The sequence below is a fragment of the Oncorhynchus keta genome, chromosome 14, assembly GCF_023373465.1.
Source record: "Oncorhynchus keta strain PuntledgeMale-10-30-2019 chromosome 14, Oket_V2, whole genome shotgun sequence".
NCBI lineage: Eukaryota > Metazoa > Chordata > Actinopteri > Salmoniformes > Salmonidae > Oncorhynchus > Oncorhynchus keta.
In genome coordinates this window covers 24,216,392-24,231,914 of record NC_068434.1, presented here as the reverse complement: position 1 = coordinate 24,231,914, position 15,523 = coordinate 24,216,392, and the positions used below count along the sequence as shown (strand labels likewise).

The following is a 15,523-nucleotide window of genomic DNA, read 5'->3' as shown; positions in this document are numbered from 1 at the left end:
AAGTAGCTGCTGGCCATTGTGACACACAAGGGGCTCTTCAGGTACTATCGTCTACCGTTTGGAATCACAAGTGCGCCAGTGCTGTTTTAGAGGGTGATGGACCAGATGTTGAGTGGATTTCCAGGATTATAATGCTACCTGGATGACATCCTTGTTGTCCTGGAATGGATGAAGGAGCTTCAGAACTTGGATGCGACCATACAGAGATTGAAGAACTATGGACTGCGAGTTCGTAAGAACAAATGTGCATTATTCCAATCATCGGTTGAATACCTTGGACACGTCATTGACAGGCTCCATCCAGGCTCCATCCAAGGTCAAGGCAATCTTAAATGCCCCAGCTCCTCAGAACTACGTTCTTTCCTGAGGTTACTGAATTACTCTGGACGCTTTATTCTGAGTTTAGCAACAAAGCTCAAGCTGCTGCATCAGTTGCTTTGTCAGGACAACATGGAAATGGACTCCGTAATGTGTAGAAGCATTTGTGAAAACCAAGGAAACACTCCTGAAATCTGAGGCATTGACGCACTTCGACAGGTCATTGCCCATCCAACTAGCTTGGACCACACACTGGAATTCTGTCACTTGCTGCACACAGCTATGACATCAGAACTGCACTGCAACACAGATGGACTTTCCAGGTTACCACTACCTGTGGTCAAACCAGAGTCATGCTAAGTGGACATCTTCTACTTCAGATAAGTGGAAAACGCACCAGTCACTTCAACACAATCGCGGAGAAACACCAGAAACGACTTGTTAGTACTGAGCTGTCAATTCAGTCCAGTTGTCTGCTGTGGGGGAGGAGAGTCATTATTCCGCCTTGGCTGAGGAAACCAGTGTTGCAGCTGCTACACTAGGATCATTGTGGAATGGTTCGCATGAAGAAAATCGCACAAAGCTACTTCTTGTGGCCTGGATTGGATGGAAGCATTGAGGAGAAAGTGAAAACATGTCAGAAGGCTTGCAACGTACCTCAACTTGCACCTCTTCATCCGTGGGTTTGTCCGGAGGAGGAGGTGCAACGTATACACGCCGACTTTGCAGGTCAATTTGAAGAGAGAATGTTTCTCATGGTAGACCATCGAGAAGCTTGGAGAAGTGTTTGTTCGGTTCGGGTCGCCACTCCAACTCGTTAGCTTCAACGGACTGCAGCTAGTGTCCCAAGAAATTGCCATTTTCCTACAGGTGAAAGGCGTACAGCACATCAGGTCCGCTCTGTAACATCCATCTACCAATGGGCTGGTGGAGAGGGTCATACAGACCATGAAACATGCCTACACCTGTGCCAATGACACAGTCTAGAGACTTTGTTGTTGATAGTCAGGTTAATTGCCGTTACCCTACAAGAGATAAGTGATGTTTGGACTTGGAGAACAAATCAATCAAATCAAATGGATTTATAAAGCCCTTCTTACATCAGCTGATATACAGTATCAAAGTGCTGTACAGAAACCCAGCCTAAAACCCCAAACAGCAAGCAGTGCAGATGTAGAAGCACGGTGACTAGGAAAAACTCCCTAGAAAGGCCAAAACCTAGGAAGAAACCTAGAGAGGAACCAGGCTATGAAGGGTGGCCAGTCCTCTTCTGGTTGTGCCGGGTGGAGATTATAACAGAACATGGTCAAGATGTTCAAATGTTCATAAATGACCAGCATGGTCAAATAATAATAATCACAATAGTTGTCGAGGGTGCAACAAGTCAGCACCTCAGAAGTAAATGTCAGTTGGCTTTTCATAGCCGATCATTGAGAGTATCTCTACCACTCCTGCTGTCTCTAGAGAGTTGAAAACAGCAGGTCTGGGACAGGTAACACGTCCGGTGAACAGGTCAGGGTTCCATAGCCACAGGCAGAACAGTTGAAACTGGAGCAGCAGCACGGCCAGAACAGACTCTTCCAACAGTTCATGAAGCAGGGGAAGAGTTGTTGTGTATTGGGGTTGTGCCGCAGAGCATCATGGGAGTTGTGTATGTTGAGCCCGAACACGTTCCAGATAAATGGTTGAACTGATTCCCATCTCATCATTATTGAATTGTTATATGTCTCGTGAAACCGACGAGACATAACAGTTAAGGTAAGATTTGAATGGAAAAAGCTGATCCGAGAGCAGCACCGCCTTTCTTTCAACAGTACTGACACTATGCCTCAACGATGCACTTTGCGAATATTCTCTCTAAAGGCACTATCCACTCGTCATAAATATCCACTCCCCATAGATGCATCGTTAAAACACTCATAAGTCTAAGTTCCCTTTCAGTCAGTCAATTTCGGTAAAACATACTCGCACTCTCGCAACTTTGGATGACGGATATACAATCAGGCCCGACAAGGTCAATATATTCCGCTCCTCGCAGGAAGTCCCGCCTTCCACACGTGATAAGCGTGAGGCTCGGATTCAATCCGAGCCTCGGTGTGGTCTGGAACGTTTTACGCTACTAAATCAAATTATTGGAAAACGAGACTGTCTTACCTTGCACAAACTAAACTGTCCCAAAGTGGTAGAGTGTGCTCAACCCCTGGACATTGTGTGCTGAAGTTTGTACTTATTGTCATATGTTTTCTAATCAGAAACAATGAGTTATTCTTCAATTTGCTGATGCAATGAGTAAGATGGCTAAGAAAACGACAGACAACAATAATACATTTTTAGTGATTGGTGTATATTCAATAGTTTTATTATACTTTTTAAAATATAGATGTTCCAATGGCATGCATCAGCGACTGGTGTGTGGCTTGTAGCCTATGTATTGAGGCCTGGAGATTCTGGTGTTTATGTTAATTAATGGTAAATTATCGTGCGACCAGCATCCTTTTGCATGACAATAACCGGCTGCCAAAATGTCATGACCGCCACAGCCCTAGGTACAACACGTCTGGCCCTGCACCTTGTCAGGTGTGATTGTAAATCCTGAAGTCGCGAGAGTGCAACTCCCCATAGAATGTTGTACCTCATTTCCCTATCCCTCATTGTTCCCTCTAAGCTGCAGAGGTGCACGCAGTAGCCCCGAGACTGCCACAATGCAGAAATATCAGCCCACAGAGAGAAGTCTCAGGCCGTTGGCAGTAGGTGCACACGATTTAGCTGCCCTATGCTCTGGGTAGGAGTATTTCACTTTCTCTGTTCATAGGAGTAACAACAAGAATTTGTGCATGAGGCAGAAATAATACTGTGCAACTCAAGTTTTGCCATCAGCTGGACGACATGGTCCCTTTTTGATCAGTTTCAGTAGAGGGAAGGGAGAGAGGAGGGATGTTGAGAGGCGGACCCTCAGTCTGCTGCTCTCTCCCTCCGCTGCACCTCTCGACATCCCACCGCTGTGACTGACCATCAGATGCAGGCACCATCAGCCCAGTAAAATCAGTCAATTACTAATATACTAATACTCTTAGTAAAAGTATTTATCTTCAACACGCAATCTGTAGATTCTATTAGATTAGATAGATTTAAATTGTACATTAAACATCATAGCATAGTTGAAAGATATGTGTTGCATAGAAACACGAAGCGGGTGGCCAGCAGAGATAGATGGGATGGGCTGAGGGAAGCTGAGGGTTGGGATGAGCTGAGGGAAGCTGAGGGTTGGGATAAGCTGAGGGAAGCTGGGGGTTGGGATGGGCTGAGGGAAGCTGAGGGTTGTGATGGGCTGAGGGAAGCTGAGGGTTGGGATGGGCTGAGGGAAGCTGAGGGTTGGGATGAGCTGAGGGAAGCTGAGGGTTGGGATAAGCTGAGGGAAGCTGAGGGTTGGGATGGGCTGAGGGAAGCTGAGGGTTGGGATGGGCTGAGGGTTGGGATGAGCTGAGGGAAGCTGAGGGTTGGGATGGGCTGAGGGAAGCTGAGGGTTGGGATGGGCTGAGGGAAGCTGAGGGTTGGGATGGGCTGAGGGAAGCTGAGGGTTGGGATGGGCTGAGGGAAGCTGAGGGTTGGGATGGGCTGAGGGAAGCTGAGGGTTGGGATGGGCTGAGGGAAGCTGAGGGTTGGGATGGGCTGAGGGAAGCTGAGGGTTGGGATGGGCTGAGGGAAGCTGAGGGTTGGGATGGGTTGCGGGAAGCTGAGGGTTTTGATGGGCTGAGGGAAGCTGAGGGTTGGGATGAGCTGAGGGAAGCTGAGGGTTGTGATGGTCTGAGGGAAGCTGAGGGTTGGGATGGGCTGAGGGAAGCTGAGGGTTGGGATGGGCTGAGGGAAGCTGAGGGTTGGGATGAGCTGAGGGAAGCTGAGGGTTGTGATGGTCTGAGGGAAGCTGAGGGTTGGGATGGGCTGAGGGAAGCTGAGGGTTGGGATAAGCTGAGGGAAGCTGAGGGTTGGGATGGACTGAGGGAAGCTGAGGGTTGTGATGGGCTGAGGGAAGCTGAGGGTTTGGATGGGCTGAGGGAAGCTGAGGGTTGGGATGAGCTGAGGGAAGCTGAGGGTTGGGATGAGCTGAGGGAAGCTGAGGGTTGTGATGGGCTGAGGGAAGCTGGTATGTGGGTTGGTATGTGGAATTGGAGACATGGTCAAAAGATAAAGTTTGAATGACACTAAGTGGCAGTGTTTTTATAACTAATGCCGGGTTGCTTGAGGCTGATACCGTGCAGGTGTTTGCACACATGCATATACACACACTCTCATTCAAATAAACACATACAAGAACACACACATACATGTAATAGTACCAGACATGCACACAAACATATACAGTTGGCATTGCTGTTATGATTTCAGTTGCCCTTGATGTCCTTTGTTTTAAAATGGTTATTTTTTAGTTTTTTTGCATTGTTGTTTGCTGTTTTCTTGTCTTTTCCTTTTTTCTCTTTAGTTCATTCTCTTGGTTGTCGGTGCATTAGGGGGTTCTTGGGGTTGGGGAATGGCATTCATTTTATTTTTATCCTGTGTGGGGGATCTTGGAGGGTTCAGGTTTCACAAGATTGTGATCATGAAAAAGGAAACTACAACATATTTTATATCACTTTCATGCACATGCACATAAGGATGGCTCTGTTTCGGAAAGACTGATACATGTTTGATAGTGTCTTGATGCTGTATTGTTTGTCCTTCATGTTCTAATAGGTTAATGTTACCCCTTGTGTTTTTTTGTAATAAAAAAATAATAATAATAACCAGTGCCTCACAAGTAGTTTTGTCCCATGGAATAAATGTTGTGGATCTTAATGTTTTTCCTCATAATCCTGGACTATTGGACCACCATTTTATTACGTTTGCAATTGCAACAAATAATCTGCTCAGACCCCAACCAAGGAGCATCAAAAGTCATGCTATAAATTCACAGACAACACAAAGACTCCTTGATGCCCTTCCAGACTCCCTCTGCCTACCCAAGGATGTTTTCTTTTGGAGAGATTGGAAACCCAAATTGGTCTACACGGACAAGTTCTGGCCTGGTTTAGATCTTATCTGTCGGAAAGATATCAGTTTGTCTCTGTGAATGGTTTGTCCTCTGACAAATCAACTGTACATTTTGGTGTTCCTCAAGGTTCTGTTTTAGAACCACTATTGTTTTCACTATATATTTTACCTCTTGGGGATGTCATTCGAAAACATAATGTTAACTTTCACTGCTATGCGGATGACACACAGCTGTACATTTCAATGAAACAAGGTGAAGCTCCAAAATTGCCCTCGCCAGAAGCCTGTGTTTCAGACATAAGGAAGTGGATGGCTGCAAACTTTATACTTTTAAACAAAACAGAGATGCTTGTTCTAGGTCCCAAGAAACAAAGTGATCTTCTGTTGAATCTGACAATTAATCTTAATGGTTGTACAGTCGTCTCAAATAAAACTGTGAAGGACCTCGGCGTTACTCTGGACCCTGATCTCTCTTTTGAAGATATCAAGACTATTTCAAGGACAGCTTTTTTCCAATGTTGAGGATCAGCGTGGCAGATGTGTTGTTACCTACCCTCACCACCTGGGGGTGGCCCATCAGAAAGTCCAGGATCCAGTTGCAGAGGGTGGTGTTTAGTCCCAGGATCCTTAGCTTAGTGATGTGCTTTGAGGGTACTATGGTGTTGAACGCTGAGCTGTAGTCAATGAATAGCATTCTCACGTAAGTGTTCCTTTTGTCCAGGTGGGAAAAGGCCGTGTGGAGTGCAATAGAGATTGCATCATCTGTGGATCTGTTTGGGCGGTATGCAAATTGGATTGGGTCTAGGGTTTCTGGGATAATGGTGTTGATGTGAGCCATTACCAACCTTTCAAAGCACTTCATGGCTACAGACGTGAGTGCTACAGGTCTGTAGTCATTTAGGCAGGTTACCTTTGTGTTCTTGGGCACAGGGACTATGGTGGTCTGCTTAAAACATGTTGGTATTACAGACTTAATCAGGAACATGTTGAAAATGACAGTGAAGACACCTGCCAGTTGGTCAACACATGCCCGGACAACACGTCCTGGTAATCCGTCTGGCCCCGCAGCCTTGTGTATGTTGACCTGTTTATAGGTCTTACTCACGTCGGCTACGGAGAGTTTGATCACACTGTCACCTGGAACAGCTGATGCTCTCATGCATGCCTCAGTGTTGCTTGCCTCGAAGCGAGCATAGAAGTGATTTAGCTCATCTGGTAGGCTCGTGTCACTGGGCAGCTCGCGGCTGTGCTTCCCTTTGTAGTCTGCAATAGTTTGCAAGCCCTGCCACGTAAGACGAGCGTCGGAGCCGGTGTAGTATGATTCAATCTTAGCCCTGTATTGACGCTTTGCCTGTTTGATGGTTCATCGCAGGACATAGCAGGATTTCTTGTAAGCTTCCAGGTTGGAGTCACGCACCTTGAAAGCGGCAGCTCTACCCTTTAGCTCAGTGAGAATGTTGCCTGTAATCCATGGCTTCTGGCTGGGGTATGTAGGTACAGTAACTGTGGGGACGATGTCCTTGATGCACTTATTGATAAAGCCAGTGTCATGACGTTTCCTTCTTTGGGTACAGCAAGCCGCATCCCCCTCTCCCTGTCTCCTACACCTAGGCTGCTGTGGTCAGAGAGAGGTCGTAAATTCTTGGAGGAGATTATCTCCTCATGGCCGCAGTATAGAGACAGAGTGAATTTTCATAGACAACAAAGGATTTTTTTCCACCTCACAGAACTTGAGGTCCGAACAACATTTATGTTCCGGAGAAGGTATAAAAGATCGGTTTCGAATCCAGCTATGAACTGGTCCGTTTGGTACAGTTTGGTGAAACTCATAGGAGACAATACGGCCACATTAACATAACGCTGTTTATATAATAGGCTCAGATATGAGGTTTACATCTAATTGTTGTATAAGATGAATGAGTGAGGATGATACTGTTTGTAAAATTGTGTAATGTGACTTCGGACTGTTTAATGAAGGAAACTCCAATTCCCTAAAAAGTTTCACAAAGTCCTTGGCACGCCCCCCGGGGTACAGACAGGACCGGGTGTCATGAGACAGCCCTTTTCAATGTTCTGCATAAAAAACCCACTTTGAGAATTTCTCAACAGACCATGTTTCTCTCAATTACGAGAGGACAAAGGTTGCAGACCAGCTTACCTCGATAACGAGAGGGCCAAGGTGGAAACCAGACTGCTGAATCTTTTAACCATCCCACGTGGTTAAACTCTTAGACTATCGATACCGACAGAATAAGAACAAGTCTTTGATATTAATTACTAGTCTGCAGCTAGGAATTCGGTATCATTGAACGGGAAGACCAACAACGGCCGAAACATATTCTATAACGACATGAATGTCACTCTGAACTATCCATTCTAACCACGACAGTTATGTACAGACTCAGTGAGCATAGCCTTGCTATTGAGAAAGGCCGCCGTAGGCAGACATGGCTCTCAAGAGAAGACAGGCTATGTGCTCACTGCCCACAAAATGAGGTGGAAACTGAGCTGCACTTCCTAGCCCCCTGCCCAATGTATGACCATATTAGAGAGACATATTTCCCTCAGATTACACAGATCCACAAAGAATTAGGAAACAAATCCAATTTTGATAAACTCCCATATCTACTGGGTGAAATTCCACAGTGTGCCATCACAGCAGCAAGATTTGCGACCTGTTGCCACGAGAAAAGGGCAACCAGTGAAGAACACACACCATTGTAAATACAACCCATATTTATGCTTATTTATTTTATCTTGTGTCCTTTAACCATTTGTACATTGTTAAAACACTGTGTATATATATATATATAATATGATATTTGTAATGTCTTTATTGTTTTGAAACTTCTGTATGTGTAATGTTTACTGTTCATTTTAATTGTTTATTTCACTTTATATATTCACTTTATATATTATCTACCTCACTTGCTTTGGCAATGTTAACACATGTTTCCCATGCCAATAAAGCCCTTGAATTGAATTGAATTGAGAGGACGGACACTCTCCAACAGAAACAAACTTTTCAACAGAGATCCCGACGACACACTGAGCGTAAATATATATATTGATTGCAATTGTTCCCGAATGAGTGAGCGTTCATGTGCAAAGGATTAGCATTTCAATTGTTATAATTATCAACTCTGTAGTGACTTCTCAGCTGACCCCCACTCCCCTTTTGTCTAACAAGCCGCCATGCCGGTTTAGCCCACTAGGGCACATTCCCCTATCATTTCTTGTAAACATATTTACTTTTTTTGTTTGTGTGTGCACTTCTGTGATTGTTTAGTTCGTTAATAAATAAATGATTTAAAACAATTGAGTTATGGATGACTCATAGTGAAGACTGGGTTCGTGCAATTTATGACTTTTGGAATGAGACTAATGTGAGGTAAAATAAATAATTCAATAATTCAGAAGACTATTGATCAGATATGAAAATATCTGAAAAGTTATATTAGGAAAATTATAACTTTGTAATCTGAATATTTTCCTTGGTGTTCCGAATACCTAGTTAATTATAGTTACATGATTAATCAGTTTAATCGCGTAATACTAATTACAGAGAATCTTTGATAAAAACTAAAAGTCTTAATTTAATGATAGTAAAGACACGACACCAGTGACTGATGTGGTGTACTCCATGTTCCAGTCTGTGCTTGCAAAACAGTCCTGTAGTTTAGCATCTGCTTCATCTGACCACTTTTTTATAAACTGAGTCACTGGTGCTTCATGCTTTAATTTTTGCTTGTAAGCGGGAATCAGAAGGATAGAGTTGTGGTCGGATTTACCAAACAGTTATGTTTTGCGTAATTGGGATTCTTAACTGAGTGTTCCGGTTCTTTTCTATTGCCATGTATGCTGTGTGCCCTCTTCAGTTCTTCCTCTATTTCATAAGTTTGGTTTCAGTTGGGCAAGTAATCATAGAAAAACTCCTGAAATTGTATTGCATCCATTCAGATGCAGTAAGTTTACATTTCTTGCTGACATGAAAGAAAAGGTCATGCACAAGTCAAAATTGGCAGAAATCACATATACACTTTGGGGTATTCATATTCTGATTAATATTGTATTCTATTGTATTTTATTGCATTATATTTTATTGAATGTCTACCTACTCAGGGGGAGGGATATCCAGCTATGCAGGGAAACGAAGGGGTGCAGAGAGCAGTCTGGAACCCGGTCTGGAATAGGCTTTGCAGAACATCCCCAAATCCAGACACCACCTCACTCCTGTGTATCTGGGAGCCACAGCCGGTATGAGGCTACTGAAATGAGTGGAGATGCACAACATAACATTAGATGTAGTTTCAGGTCAGATACACAGTATCATAGCATCTTCTGTTCATGGGTTATGTGAGTTACCACATTAGAAGTGCTTTACAATATGTTGGCTAATGACAACATTTGTATCCATTTTTTTGTCTAGTTCTGTCCCCTCTTTTCTCGCTCTTTCCCACAGTATATCCAACCCCACAGAGTCAGAGCAGATACTGAAGGACGTAGGCAGCAAATTGCGTACTTATCCTTTTGACTTCAGAGGGGCGACCATCTTGAGTGGACAGGAGGAGAGGGCATATGGCTGGGTCACTGTCAACTGCACACTACCTGTTAGACAACTTTATCAAGGTGAAGTTTTCACAGTTTCAGATCCGGCATCAGAGCTATTCAAGAACACTGAGGAATGAATGTTAAGCAGTGTTGGCCATGAAGAAAGATGAATTAGAAACATTGGTTTGTTTTCATTGTTTCTCAAGACAAACTGGCCCTTGTCATTTCCTTCTCATTCTTTCTTTTGTCACTTGGTATGGCTTTGTGGGGCGTTGGCTTAGTCCTGGCAGAGATACAGTGGGTGCTCTGGACTTCGGAGGCGCCTCCACTCAGATTACCTTTGAGACCACAGACGTGGTGGAGGATAAGAGTAACGTCTTGGATCTACGTCTTTATGGTCGAGACGATCACCCCTACACACAGAGCTTCCTGTGCTACGGCAGGGACCAGGTCTTACGCAGACTGCTGGCTCACTTGGTCAAGGTAACTAACGTTCTCTTAAAACACAGTAGTATCATAAATGCAGATTGATTGAGTACATAACAAACCAAAGTGCATAGTAATGCTAAAACAATAGAACAATGTTAGGCTAAAATAGTGCACACTGTATAGGCACTTATCACGATATGACTACAGAGCTGTCTTAAGTCTGCTTTGTCTCTCAGACTCAAGGTGCTGGGCCCCATATATCACACCCCTACTATCAGCAGGTTTCAATGTCTCCATGAAGCTGGACAAGGTGTTTGACTCCCCATGCACGGCAGACCAAAGGCCCTCTCCCTACAGCCCCCAAGTCTCCCTGACAGTAAATGGGCACTGGGAATTACCAGCAGTGCCTTGGCAATATGTCCAAGCTCTTCTTCTTCGACAGGTGCTCTTTCTCCAAGTGCTCCTTTGATGGAGCAGCTTCATGGTGAGGAGGATCCCCATGCAGGGATTACATTTGAAGATCAATCACAGGTTCAATCTATGGTTCACTGTTTCTTAGAATTTATCCAATTTTTTTATTCAAATGTACATAATATCATAATATATTTTTAACATACTTTGGTTCAAGCTATTTAACAATCAGATTAATTTCTTTTCAGAAATTCTGTCAGAATAATAAGCTATTTTTCAATTTTCATTCATAGGCTTGTTCACTGTAAGCCAAAGCATGTAGACAAACAGCCCACAGCCTCATGAGATTTATGGGACAAGATAATTGTCTGTTTATTACTCTGATGTCAAGGGGCAGATTGAGCAATCTCTTGTATCCTCCTCTCCACAGGCCTTCTCTGCTTTCTTATACACTCACGTGTTCCTGAAGCGCACAACTGGCATCACTGTCACGTCTCCCATTCTACTGGAGGGAGCCGTCCGCACTGTCTGCAACATGAGCTTCCAGGAGGTAATGCACTGAACTGCTGGGCTCGACTGAGATGTTTAATATGAGTCTGGAAGGAGAGTTTACAGTCTAACCAGACACCTAGGTATTTGTAGTTGTCCACATATTTTAAGTCAGAACTGGCCAGAGTAGTGATGCTAGTGTGGCAGGCGAGAGGGGGCAGCGAATGGTTGAAATGCATGCATTTAGTTTTACTAGCGTTTATGAGCAGTTGGAGGCCACGGAAGGAGTGTTGTATGGCATTGAAGCTCGTTTGGAGGTTTGTTAACACAGTGTCCAAAGAAGGGCCAGATGTACAGAATGGTGTCGTCTGCGTAGACTTGGATCAGGGAATCACCCGCAGCAAGAGCGACATTGTTGATATATACAGAGAAAAGAGTCGGCCCGAGAATTGAACCCTGTGGCACCCCCATAGAGACTGCCAGAGGTCCGGACAACATGCCCTCCAATTTGACACACTGAACTCTGTCTGAGAAGTAGTTGGTGAAACAGGCGAGGCACTCATTTGAGAAACCAAGGCTGTTGAGTCTGCCGAAAAGAAAACGGTGATTGACAGAGTCGAAAGCCTTAGCCAGGTCGATGAACGGCTGCACAGTACAATCGTTTATCGATGACTGTTATGATATCGTTTAGTACCTTGAACGTGGCTGAGGTGCACCCGTGACCAGCTCGGAAACCGGATTGCACAGCGGAGAAGGTGCGGTGGGATTCAAAATGGTCAGTGATCTGTTTATTCACTTGGCTTTCGAAGACTTTAGAAAGGCAGGGCAGGATGGATATACAGTGGGGAGAACAAGTATTTGATACACTGCTGATTTTGCAGGTTTTCCTACTTACAAAGCATGTAGAGGTCTGTAATAGGTACACTTCAACTGTGAGAGACGGAATCTAAAACAAAAATCCAGAAAATCACATTGTATGATTTTTAAGTAATTCATTTGCATTTCAGATGATACGAAAGAGAGGTTGAACAGACTGGTAATAGGGGTTGCAACAATGGCAGTGGATCATTTTAGAAAGAGAGGGTCCAGATTGTCTAGCCCAGCTGATTTGTACAGGTCCATGTTTTGCAGTTCTTTCAGAACAACTGCTGTCTGGATTTGGGTGAAGGAGAAGCTGAGATTTTTCTAACCCCCACCCCCTCCACTAAACAGATGCTAGTGAAGGCCCCAGACCAGTAGGGTCTTCTACAGGATTACTGTGCAGTCTCTGTCTTTGTCCAGGACTGTCACGACTCCCGCCGAAGTTGGCTCCCCTACCTGTTCGGGCGGTGCTCGGCGGTCGTCGTCACCGGCCTACTAGCCGCCACCGATCCCTTTTCCCTTTTCTGTTAGCTTAGTCTTATGAGTTGCACCTGTTCCTATTTGTGTTTTCTTGATTTGCTTACCTATTTAAGCTTGTGAAGCCCGCCCTTGTTTGTGCGGGATTATATTTAGTTCACGTCTTGTATCGGAGGTGTTATTGTGCACCGGACCATTGTTACCCTGTGTTTTGGGTTGGTCTGTGTTTTTACGGCCTGTGTTTTGGGTTGGTCTGTGTTTTCCGCCCTGTGTTTTGGGTTGGTCTGTGTTTTCCGCCCTGTGTTTTGGGTTGGTCTGTGTTTTCCGCCCTGTGTTTTGGGTTGGTCTGTGTTTTCTGCCCTGTGTTTTGGACATGACCATTCTGTGCCGGATTAAGGTGCATTTCTCCGTGAACCCTCTGCTCCCTGCATCTGATTCCTACCTTCCCCTCCTAGTCATCCGTGACAAGGTCTTCATGCTCCAAGGCTATGGCTTTGATGACCTCTCCTTCCCTCAAATCTCTTTTAGAGAAAGGTGAGCAGCAAAGTAAAACAATACAAAGGCTTGACTCTATTTCAATGCAATAAAAGCTATTTCAATATTTCTTTTCATGTACCACTTGCCTGTACATATGCTTAGGAGTTCAGTTGTGGTGTGTTGTTCTTATTTTGTGCAGGCAGGAGACACCTCTTTTGGCTGGGCGCTGGTTTACATGCTGTGCCTGAGCAATATGTTGCCAGGGGAGAGCATGGGACTGAGGAAGACTCTGCCCCCCAAGGCCTGGTCTTGTCTCATCTTCCTTTTTGTCTTACTCATCGTTGCGCCTGGATATCTTCTACTTAAGACCTACCAAAAGAAGAAGGGCAGTGTGACGGCATCATCTAAGATTGTCTTCAGGACACATTTTGGTTAATTTTCTCCCCAGTCAGAATATGCACTTTTTTTTTTGGCTGCCTTAACCCAGCGCAATTCTCAAATTCACGCTTTTAAACATGTTCGACCTGTTAAAGCAGCCGCTCTGCTATTTTCAAACCCTTGCGCCAGGATTGTTAATTGACCTGTCTTATATCAACTTGCTTGCACTGGGGAGGGAGGGATGGAAATATTTGAAGTGCGCCAACGTGTCAACAGCGCTTTGGGGATATTTAAATACCGAACAAAAGCTGGTCTTAGCGGTAGGGCAGTTGTCTATGGTATGGATTTCGCCAGCGGAGGTGCACAGTATCCTAATCAATAGAACAGCGTATCACCAATGTTTAATTAAAATATCACTTTCGGGAGCAGCAAAACAGTCAACCCCTATTTTCATTATATTGGATAATATTTATGTCCAGCTCCTGTGAAAGGTTTCGACGTGCGATGCCTTGGAATGAAAGATGTCAAGCCTATTTAGAAACATCAAGTCGTTAAAAGGCATTCTTGTTTCTCGTTTATCATTTAGTTGAAAAATGTATCTTCCAGTGTCCTCTGTTGAATTATGTTCACTGTCCGTGGTACTGAATCTGCTATTGTATTGATATTTGCCCACGTCTCTTAAAACCGACTCTAGGTGGACAGATACATTGTAGGAGGCAATCTGTCTGCATATAGGGAGACCAAGATTTGACAGATTGTTTACCTTTACAATTATATACGTGGCAAAGTCACCATAGAGACCATCTCAACGGCGAAGGTAGGCTAATCGTATTACGTTTGGTAGGCAATGTCTATTGCTCAGATATGCAATGCAATTTAGGCTATAGGCTACTGAAATTCAAATGCAACATTCCCATGTTGAAGCCAATAACTGTTTTTAAAAAGGTATATGAAAAACTGGATACGTAAACATTTGTTATAACTAGGACTATTTTAGAGTTACTGTATGCTTTTTAATAAAATAGTAGGCCTATCTTCAATGGATAGGACAAGCATCCATGCTCTCCCGACAGAGTTTATGACAAAAGAACATCAAACAGCGTAAATACACAACTTGAAGCAACCACAGAAAGCTTTGGAGTAGGTTTTCATTGTCCAGTGAGTGGTCACACCTTCAACGTGTTAATTCATTCCTGCCTCTTTACGCTACCGCCAGGCGTTACGCCCATAATGTTTTTGACACACCCAGGACTCAACTGCACCGCAAGAATGCACTCAGAATTACGTTAGTGTTTGGTTCGTTAAAATAGAGTCCTAGAGTTTCAATCATTCCAATGTCACACATTTCGGAGGAGGCCACAGAAGAAAAGCATATCCAAATTGACGAGGAGATGTATATTTCATTTGTGGTCAGATGTATTGATTGCCATTCAAACTACACTTTGTACAACTTTTGGTAATGATTAAGTGATTTTATGGCATGCACTGTAATTCCGAACCATTCTATCAGAGGTTCAAGTCAAAGGAAGCTGCTGAGGCGAGAACGTCTCATAATAATGAACAAAATGGAGTAAATGGAATGTCATCAAACACATGGAAATCATGTGTTTGATGTATTTCATACCATTCCACTTATTCCACTCCAGCCATTACTACGAGCCCGTCCTCCCCAATTAAGGTACCACCAACCTACTGTGATTAAAGTGGACCTGCATACTCTACAATGCTGAAATGCAAGTGAGCCGTCTGAATTCATGAATTGTCTTTTTATGCTGTTTTTAGACTTTGTGTTGACTCAGGACTGTGTGTGTGTGTGTGTGTGTGTGTGTGTGTGTGTGTGTGTGTGTGTGTGTGTGTGTGTGTGTGTGTGTGTGTGTGTGTGTGTGTGTGTGTGTGTGTGTGTGTGTGTGTGTGTGTGTGTGTGTGTGTGTACGGCATTCACTGCTAGAATGTCATGTCATTTTAAATAAGCTATGTTTATTTATTTTTCCATGTTGATAATCTGTCATTTTGACATTCCGTACCATGGAAAGATCGAATAGATCATGTCCAATCAGGAGGGATCATTGTGAATAAGAAAGTTGGACATCTTCAAAATTGTACTCCC

At 44.0% G+C, this 15,523-nt stretch overlaps 1 pseudogene; it reads left to right on the top strand.

Moving 5' to 3' along the window:
• The first annotated feature begins 9,449 nt into the window (after positions 1–9,449).
• On the top strand, positions 9,450–13,474 carry LOC118375647 (ectonucleoside triphosphate diphosphohydrolase 2-like; annotated as a pseudogene).
• Positions 13,475–15,523: the final 2,049 nt, after the last annotated feature.